The following is an 11,069-nucleotide window of genomic DNA, read 5'->3' on the forward strand; positions in this document are numbered from 1 at the left end:
GGGCACAGCAAACTTCACTGTCGTCTTATTTTAAGGAATTGCCACATCCACTCCAATCTTCAGGAACCACCACCCTGATCAGTGAGCAGCCATCAACATGGAGGTAAGACCCTCCACCAGCAAAAAGATCATGACTTGCTGACGACTCAGATGATGGTTAGCATTTTTTAGTAATAAAGTATTTTTTTAATAAATTTATTTACTTTTGGCTGCATTGGGTCTTTGTTGCTGCACACGGGCTTTCTCTAGTTGCGGTGAGCGGAGGATACTCTTCGTTGTGGTACACGGGCTTCTCATTACAGTGGTTTCTCTTGTTGCAGAGCACGGGCTCTAGGCGCGCGGGCTTCAGTAGTTGTGGCTCGCGGGTTCTAGAGTGCAGGCTCAGTAGTTGTGGCGCATGGGCTTAGCTGCTCCACGGCATGTGGGATTTTCCCGGACCAGGGCTCGAACCCGTGTCCCCTGCATTGGCAGGCAGATTCTTAACCACTGTGCCACCAGGGAAGTCCCTTTAGTAATAAAGTATTTTTAATTAAGGTATGCACTTTGTTTTTTTAGACATAAGGCAATTTAGCACTTAATAGACTACAGTGTAGTGTAAACATAATTTTTATATGCACTAGGAAACCAAAAAATTTGTGCAACTTGCTTTATTGCGATATTTGCTTTATTGCAGTGGTGTGGAACTGAACCTACAATATCTCCAAAGTCTGCCTGTATATTTATACTTGGGAACATGTCCTTATATACAAATAATCAAAGAAAATGTTAAGACTACAATTTTTTAAATAAAAAAGAATTAACAGTGTAAAGAAGTGTAAAAAAATCTTCAGAGTGATTAAGCAAATTTAGGGATGGAAGAGGTGGTATCAACATATTTTATCAAATTTTTTTGCTGGACAAGTTTCAGAATTACTATAACATCTACTATTTTTTTCTGAAAAATAAATGAATCTTCCATGCTAAAATTGTGACATAAAATTTCATTTCTACACTTGTCAGTATAAATTAGTCTACATTTAAAATTTGCACTCCTCTCTGAGCTCTAGACTAATATTGAACATCTTTCAGCTCTTTCTAATATTGAACATCTCCACCCTGGATATATCACCATGTCTCAAGTTCAGGCTCTCTGAACTCAAACTTGTGATCTTTACCTCAAACTGCATCCTCATCCAGTGTTCCCTGTTTTGGTAACCATGATCACCAACCTCTTCAGCTATACAAACCTGCATAACATCTTCCTCTCCTTTATCTTCTATCTCAAGTTTATTGCTAAACACTGTTGAAGTTATTCCTTAATTATTAAATATATCTTAAAGCATTCTACTTCTCTCCATCTTGCATACAGACACTTTAGTTCAAACTACCAAAATCTCTCCTCTGAACTCCCAGCCTGCTAGTATCCGCTTTCGCTTCTCCAAACCATTCTCCAACGTGCATCTAAAGTGATTTTTTTCTTTTTTTATGTAACTGAAAATCTGATCACATCACTTCAATGGCTTCTCCTTTTCTTAAGATAAAGATAAAAATTCTCACCATGGCCTATACTGCCCTACAAGATCTTGCTGTGCTTCTTTTTCCAACCACAGTAGCCATACTCTCCTCCTCCACCCCTATGCTTAACCATAACTTCTTCAATACGTCCATGCTTTCTCCCACCTCACAGCTTGCCAGATGCAGTTCTTTAAGCCTGGAATGCAACTACTGCCCCATTCCCTTGATTAGTTAATACCAACATAGTCTTGCAGATCTCACCTCAAATATCCCTTAATTTCCTCGAGCACCAGACTAAGTCAGTTCCCTCATTATGCATTCACAGAGCATCCAGGACATTTACCTAATGGCAGTTACCATGTTTTATAGCTAATACTCTCTGATTTGCTCATCACTTACACCTAGCACATAGTATCTGATATTTAGTATGGACTCAAATCAAATTTCTTAATGGATAAGTAAAAAATTTTACAGATAGCTAATAGTTCAAGATTTTATTTTAGCATTGTTACTGAAAATATGGTTGAATTAAATGTGGATTAAGAATACATTTTTAGGAAGATATGAACATGTTGGTATTATTTACATCACACACATGACATATTGGTGATATATGAGAGGACGGCTTCATGAGAGGCAAGAAAGTTAAAAGCAGCAAGAAAAAAAGAGTCCATCGGGATACAAAGCTGCAGAAAGAAACTACAGTCAGATGAAGACTGAGATTATTGTATCTAGCAACAAGAAAATCATTGGTAACGACTTGCCAAGTGGTTACCTAGATTCTGAATGAAAGCCAGATTATAAAAGATGGAGGAGTGAATGGAAATAGAGATAACATTCCTCTTCCAAGGAGCTTAAATTCTGAATATGTAGCTTCTCTAGCAATGCATAAGGTAATTATTTAATTGTGTCTGTGCTGTGTGATTAGCTCTACAAGAGCAACAATTTCAGATGAGAAAAAAATCCACTTTTCATTTCACAGTAACTCATGAAGATGGAGGCTTGAATGTAGGGCTGGCTCCACAGCATATCATATTAATCAAATCTTCAAGCCAATTCATCCTGCTGAGATATTTGTATATGTGCTTGTACAGGCACATGCATTTTTTTAAACAAAGAAGCCTGGTAAAATTTTTTAAAACGTTCTAAAAAATTACTACATTTTATAGAGAGGGTTTTATGCCAAGAGCCCTGGGGGGTAAATACTTTAACAGTTATGTATGAATCATGGATTTCCCTGGTGGCGCAGTGGTTAAGAATCCGCCTGCCAATGCAGGGGACACAGGTTCGAGCCCTGGTCCGGGAAGATCCCACATGCCGTGGAGCAGCTAAGCCCATGCGCCACAACTACTGAGCCTGCACTCTAGAGCCCGTGAGCCACAACTACTGAAGCCTGCCCGCCTGGAGCCTGTGCTCTGGAAAGAGAGAAGCCACCGAAATGAGAAGCCCACACACTACAATGAAGAGGAGCCCCTGCTCGCCCGTGCGCAGCAATGAAGACCCAACGCAGCCAAAAATAAATTTATAAAAATGAAAAAGAAATGTATGCATTATACCTAATGAAAGATTAGTACTAAACATAGCTCAGAAATAACATATCTCTGAGGAAAAAAAACACAAATTAAATATGTAATTTATGCCAAATAACAATCTTCAAAAGAAAACTAAGATAAAGTAAAATTCTCAATTCACTGATCTTTTTTAGCATATTTCAAGAAATTAAGTAACTATCTCTACTTTGAGAAAATGTTTTTCAGGTAACTCAACCTCTCATTCCCCCTCCTGATATTCCATCTACAATAGTAAGAGTTGTGAAATTCACCAGATCCTAACATTAAAACTAGACATCCAATATAAGAGAAAGACAGAGAACTTCACGTCACAAGTAATTACTGACTCCTATATTGCTGTATTATTCAACATGTCTAAGTTGAGCAGTAAGTCCTCTTCATGTAGGTGAAAATGTATGTAAGTCCTCATTCATGTAGGTGAAAATGTATGTAAATATTCTGATCTAAGAAACTATGTTTTATTTATAAACACAAAGGCTTAGAAATACTATGACCAACTGGGTAGCAATAAGGTCCCCAGCACTCAGGTTGTGCTTTTTAAATACCATTTCCCACTGAAAAATAATCAGTGCTCCTTTGAGAAATGGTTGATACCATGCATAGTGCGGGAAATGTACCGGATAAGAGTGGAATATGTTGTCATACCAGAAATCAAGGATTCTGTCAAAGACTACTGAAGTCATGTTAAAAAGACTCAAGAGCCAACTTGCAGGAGCTCCCAGTGGCCAAAGATAGGGCTTGAGCATCAATAGGAATGATAATTATAGTAAATTGAAACACACCAATTATGTTTAAATGCATATGTTTACAATAATTTAAAAATCAGTAATCACCTTTGGAAGAGGCTAGGGACTCAACTCACCATTTTGAAAACTTGAAAATAAAGTATTCATTCTGTCTCTTATATATACCTGAGGGCAACCAAGCAGATAATAAAGAAAATTTTCTCTTTATAGAAGTATTCCAGCTAGTGGATGAAGAAGTGTTGATAGGATTAAAATATCACCATTTTGCAACCCCTAAGGAAATATTAGATCTAAGAAATAATTATCAGTGGCTGCTGAAGTCATAGAAAAAGAGATAATCGATTATGTGCCTCTTGGTGGAAGTTTACAATTCTACTTATGAAGTATTTTTGCCAAAATATCAAACCTGAGTCTCATCCAAACTCTAGATCTAAATACCACATGATAAGAAATACAAGTGACAGAGAAAAATGTTAAATATCATCATGAAGAAGCATTCTGTAAAGTCCAGACTTCAGAAAACCACAGAATTAACAACTCAATTCCTGCAACAAATCAATTGAAAGGGAGAAGAAGAAGAAGGATGAGGAGGAGAAGAAGAAGGAGAAGGAGAAGGAGAAGGAGGAGGAGGAGAAGGAGAAGGAGAAGGAGAAGAAAGAAAGAAAGAGGGGAACTGATAGATTAGAAGAGACACAAGAGACTGGTAAAAATTTCAGTCAATTTCAATGTGTTGATTTTATTTTCATCCTTATTCATATAAATAAATTATTAACAACAGTTTTTAAAAAGCAATGAAAAGTGATATGTGTAAAAATTGGAAGAGACTCCATATGGACTGAATTGTGTCCCCCAAGATTCATATGTTAAGTCTCTAACACCCAGTACCTCAGAATGACTGTATTTGAAGATAAGGCATTAAGGTGATTATGTTAAAATGAGGCTGGGGGGGGGCCCTAATCCAATCTGACTAGTGTCTTTATAAGGAGAGGAAATTTGGACACACAAAAGAGATAGCAGCAGCTTGCATGCTCACAGGGCGACTATGTAAAGCGGCAGCAGGAGAGAGACCATCTGCAAGCCAAGGAGAGAAAACCAAAACTGAAAAAATAAAATTCTGTTGTTAAAGCCACCCAGTCTGTGGAATTTTGTTATGGCAGCCCTAGAAAACTAATACAGATGCTAAAATGATGTATATGTCCATCATTCAATTAGACTTAGAACCATTTATGGGGATATAGAAGGAGCTATACTGTGGATCCTGGAGCAATAAATCTCAACTGATGAAATGGAGAGAATCAAGCCTCCTGGTGAGATGGGGGTCATATATAGCTTGAAAAAGCCACGAAAATGATTCTGAATTTCTTTCTCTCCCAACTTAGAATCACTGTCTTAGATCCAACCAAAACACACACACACACACACACACACACACACACACACAAGTGAGGACATGATTATGGAACTACTTCTCTTGGTCACTCAGCTGATTTTATTCACACTTTTATAGTGAGTTCATATATAGTTTCACCAACTAGAATATAAACATTTTCACTAGGGATCTGAACTATTTATAATATTGAAACTGATTCTATCCCTTCCCTTCTATTAACCTCCTAAATTCTATGCCAATTTACTGTTTACTTTCTCTCCCTTCTCACTTGTAAATAATCCACCCTATTAAAAGGCAGAGCTGTGACTATTCCAAGTTTCAATTGCCCACTATGTTCTCATCCATTTCATCTCTTAAATGTGTCTAAAGCATTACCAACAGGTTGTGTTTCACCCTAGAGACAGCTGGGTTTCAGGAAGAGGTAAAACGTTTCATTATCTCACTCTGTTGTCCAAGACAAATGTGCTATTGTATTATGTGTGAAAAGTCACCTTTGAAGTCTATTAAGGATATGTTGTGAGGGTGAGCCATCTGGAAAACACACTGTAGACTGAAAAATAATTATAAACTAGTTTATTGTGTTTTCTTTCCAGTTAAGCCTACAATGACAGCTGCTAAAAACCCTATGTAGTGCAAATGGTAGAGGATCTGAAGCCACACAGGTTAGACTACACCTCCAGCAATGATTAGCTAGCATGCCAGTGACTTAACTTCTCTTTTGTCTTGCCTGTAAAAGTGAGATACGAGTGCATGTTGCATAAGAGTTTTATGAGGATTAAATAAAATAATACTTCAAAACATTTGGAACAGAGTAGACAAGTGTAATTTCTCCTCTCATCTTTTAAGCATAGAGGATATTTAATATTCTTTACATAGAGAATATTAGAAAATCCAATAATATTTGGAAACCAGGTTGAGCAGGTTGGTTTTGTAAAGAAGTCCACTGAGCTTCCATGTGTTTCCTTTAAATTTCAGGGGAGAAAAAGGCCTTGGAAAATCAAGTTTGAAGCTTCCTCAGGAATTCTCAGTTTGGAGTGGGTTAGGACCACCCAGATTTTGCTTAATAGAGAAGCGCTGTCCGTGGTGCTAGTAACCACGCATACCCCTGGCAAAGTTTTTCCCTGCCCAAAGTTCTTTTCCAGTCAATTTGTCTAGTGCAGCTCACATATCTGCCTCTGGGAAGCTTATCAATATTTCCGCTCTTTGGGTTTTTTCCTGTCTTAACATTCTTTATCTATGTCTCCTTCAACAACAACAACCATTCTCTTCCATCTTATCAACTTCAAATAGTTTTTATTTCTTAGACACTTTGCCCATACCCACTACTTAAGAAGGTGGCTTAAATATTGGCTCAGGCTATATTTTACTAACCATTTTGTTAAGTTTTAAGGAAATCCGAGGCTCAAAGCAAGAACATAGGAAACAGTTGATTTTCAATGCATTCTTTAAAGACTCTCTTCAGCTGCAGCACCTCTAAGGAAATTCCCTGCACTTCTTAAGTTCCCCTCTTTCTTACTTCCAAGGTACCCTGTAGATGTATCTCTCAGTAAAGTTATCACATTAAATTGAAACTCTTGTTGTTAGTTTTGTTAGTTTTGAGCGTCACTAGAAAGAGTTTCTTAAAATCTAGGAGCCTTTTTTCTTTTAAGCACTGGCCAGCTTGTACCCACTCCACTCTTCCTCTCTTCTCCACCATGTCATATCTACCTATGCTGATGAAGCATGCAGTTTCAGAAGACTAGGCCAGGAAAATTCATTTCAGTTTAAGGAAAATTTATGATCTTAGCTTTCATGCTCACCTGGATTTGTAATTCATGCAGGCATATTTTTATGCAGTCATACAAGTATTCATTTTAGAGTTGTATACTTATATAGTAGTAGTAATAGTCATAGTAGTAGTAGTATATTCAAGCACTATTTTCATCTATCCCTACGTCTACCTTTTCAAAAAGCAAATCTGCATGTAATCTGTTGTTTTACTTCTGAGTTCTTGAGTACCTTGATTATCCATCGCTAGTAGCCTTTCCTTCAGTTCCTCAATCCTAATGCTGTCTTGTCATAGGACAGAACTCTCATAAGAGTAAATTCTATCCTGAACTCATTTTGGTTGGGAAACCTGAAACTTTACCTAGGTTTCCTCTGTTGTTCTGATCATGAGCTAGGATTCTATTTCATCCTGGATGGCCCTCCTCTGGAACCCAGACATCGCTACCTCTCTGACCATTGCCAGGAGTGGCTCTATTTATCATATTTTGTAACCCACACGAGGAATTTATATTTTCCATCCTTACAATTCTAATATCTGTGGCCTGGAAATCTTGGTTCATATAGAGAGAACAATTTTACCATGAGATGTTGGAAGAGTCCCATTTAAGCTCTAGATGCTGCCCAATCACTTCAGGCTCTTCATGCTAAGAGACCAGTTAGGAAGTAAAGGGGTCATCTCTCCTAAAGAGGATAATTGATCATGTTTATCAGGAAAAGATAGGGCTTCTGAATCTAGAAGCATTCAGTAAAAAAGCATTTGATACCCAGGTAATCCACTGGAATATCTCGATATTTATCTGTCCAATTGTGATAGTAAATGGACAAGTATACCAGCCATGGTGTGAAAAGGGCATGGTTACTAGCTCACAACTCTCAGGAATGGGGGTCTACTTAACCTACTAAGTTAGACACCTAGATAACTAGATGTGCTAAGAGTGAGGGAATCTAGAAAGGGAATTGAAGAGGGAGACAAGGATTATTAGTAGTGGCTTTGTAACCAGCTGCCGTAGCAAGGGCTGTAGTTGTCTTCCTAACCTTCACAAGTATTCTGACTTGCTGTAGGGGTGAACTAGACTTCAAATTAGAATATACCAAAGGAGAAATTATAGAGCTGAGAAAGAGGAGACTGTTATTACAATAAAAGTGGGAAATGCGTTTTTTACATTTATTTAAACTAAAAAAGAGAGAAAGTTCAAACATTTTTCACACACTCCCACCCCCTGCCTCTGGTACCACCAATCTGTTTTCTGTATTAATGAGCTTGATTATTTTTCTTTTGTTTCTTGGGGGGTGGGGGATTGTTTTTGTTTAGATTCCACATATAAAAGAGATCATATGGTATTTGTCTTTCTCTGTCTGACTTATTTCACTTAGCATAATGCCCTCAAGGTCCATTCACATTGTCATGAATGGGAAGATTTCAGTCTTTTGCAGCAGATATATATATATCAAGTTCTTTATCCATTCGTCCATCAGTGGACACACAGGTTGTTTCCATATCTTGGCTATTGTAAATAATTTATATGTCTTTCTGAGTTAGTATTTTCATTTTCTTCAGATAAATACACAGAAGTGGAATTGCTGGATCATACAGTAGTTCTATTTTTAATTTTTTGAGGAAACTCCAACTGTTTTCCACAGTGGCTACATCAATTTACATCCCACGAACAGTACACAGGGGTTGCCTTTTCTCCACATCCTCACCAACACTTGTTATTTCTTGTCTTTTTGCTAATAGATATTTTAACAGGTGTGAGATATCTTACTGTGGTTTTGATTTGCATATCCATGGTGATTAGTGATGTTAAGCATCTTTTCATGTACCTGTTGGCCATCTGTATGTTCTTTGTAAAAATGTCTATTCAGACCTTCTGCCCATTTTCTAATTGGATTGCTTGTTTTTTTGCTACTGAGTTGTATGAGTTCTTTATATGTTTTGATATTAGTCCCTTATCAGATATATGGTTTGGAAATATTTTCTCCCATTCATAGGTTGCCTTTCATTTTGTTGATGGTTTCCTTTTCTGTGAAGAAGCTTTTTAGTATGATGTAGTCCCACTTACTTATTTTTGCTTTTGTTGTCAGAGTCAAAAAGTCATTGCCAAGTCCTATGTCGAGGAGCTTACTGCCTATGTTTTCTTCTAGGAGTTTTATGGTTTAAGGTCTTACATTCATGTATTTAATTCATCTTGAGTTAACTTTTGTATATGGTGTAAGATAGCTGTCAAGTTTCATCATTATGCATGTGGCTGTGCAGTTTTCCCAATACCATTTATTGAAGAGGCTCTCCTTTCCCCATTGTATATTCTTGGCTCCTTGGTCATAAATTAATTGACCACATAGTGTGGGTTTATTTCTGGGCTTCCAGTTCTGTTCCATTGATCTATGTATCTGTCTTTATGCCAATACCATACTGTTTTAATAACTGTAGTTTTGTAATGTAGTTTGAAATCAGAAAGTATGATGCCTCCAGCTTTGTTTTTCTTTCTCAAGATTGATTTGGCTATTTGGGGATTTTTGTGGTTCCATAGAAATTTTAGTACTATTTGTTCTATTTCTTTGAAAAATGCCATTGGAATTTTGATAGGGATTGCATTGATTCTGAAACTCTATTTGTTGGTTTAAATGCCACTAGGGAGAGTTTCTTAAAATCTAGGACCCATATCTTATCCAACTGTGAACTGTGTTATAGGATATGCTGAACTAAGTTTTGTTGAACTAAATTTAATTACTGAATCCATTAGAGGGCAGATCCAACAATACTCCTTTAAAAGGCAGCCTGCCTTGTTGCATTTGGCTGTGCACTAAATTTCAGAGTGACCAGGCTGTTCTGATGAAGATATTCTTGACTGAGCCCATTTGCCACCACACCCACCAATATCAGTCTAGTGACTCAGGCCCTCCAGGTAACTGGCAAAGAAGCAATGCCATTTATTTCAAAGACCCTGGCTTCCTACCATCCATCTTTTCTCTTCCTTCTCCCGTTCAACTGGCACACCTGTAATCCCCAATACACTGTGCATGGGAACTGGCCTCTAAGACTAGATGAAAACAGCTCATCCATGCTTTTCACCCAGCAGTAGACTTCTATTCTTCTGGCCAGACCATAATAGAATCATCATCAACAAATAAAAAGACAGTTTTTTGCTAGATAAGAGTGGAGGTTCAAATAAGAGTGAAAGGTAGAGGGAAGAGATATGGGGACATATGTATATGTATAACTGATTCACTTTGTTATAAAGCAGAAACTAACACACCATTGTAAAGCAATTATACTCCAATAAAGATGTTTAAAAAAAAAGAGTGAAAGGTAGAGGAATTAAGAACCTGAAGACTAAGAAATGTGGTGTGGTAAGAGAGAGAAAAATTGTTATTAATGCTGCCCCCTTCCCTTCCCCATCCAGGTTAATTTCAACTCTGTTGAGGCTCAATCAGCAAATCTTTAGCCATAATCACCACTTCCATGCCACCCCCTACCCTGTCTGTAAAGAGCTCTTCTTTATTCTACAGTGGATTGGGAGGAGGGGAATCCAAGCTAAGATATGCTAGAAGAAACACGTGGAGTCTCTCATTTGTGAGTAACCAAGCAATTGCCCTCACTTTAAGATTGTGTTTCTCAGTACTCTAAACCAAAAATGACGTTATAGATAAGAGCTGTTAAATGTTAGGAGCATGAGAACTGCTCACCAAAGTTTTCAGGCAACAGATACATAACTTGTGGTTCTCTTCCTATTTCAGTAGAGCATCACCTGTAATTTTTTTTAACCTTAAAAGCAACGCATGGGCTTCCCTGGTGGCGCAGTGGTTGAGAGTCCGCCTGCCGATGCAGGGGACACGGGTTCGTGCCCCGGTCCGGGAGGATCTCACATGCCGCGGAGCGGCTGGGCCCGTGAGCCATGGCTGCTGAGCCTGCGTGTCCGGAGACTGTGCTCCTCAAGGGAGAGGCCGCAACAGTGAGAGGCCCACACCCGCAAAAAAAAAAAAAAAAAAAAAAAGCAACGCATATGTTAATACAAACTCACTTAAAAAGATTAGGAAGAAAAGCAAAGCACTTGGCCTTTAAATCTTCAGAAGTGGGTTTAATGACAGTTTAATGACAGC

This window comes from Delphinapterus leucas, chromosome 6, assembly GCF_059928025.1.
Source record: "Delphinapterus leucas isolate spDelLeu-1000000601 "Yukka" chromosome 6, BTC_Dleu_Yukka2, whole genome shotgun sequence".
NCBI lineage: Eukaryota > Metazoa > Chordata > Mammalia > Artiodactyla > Monodontidae > Delphinapterus > Delphinapterus leucas.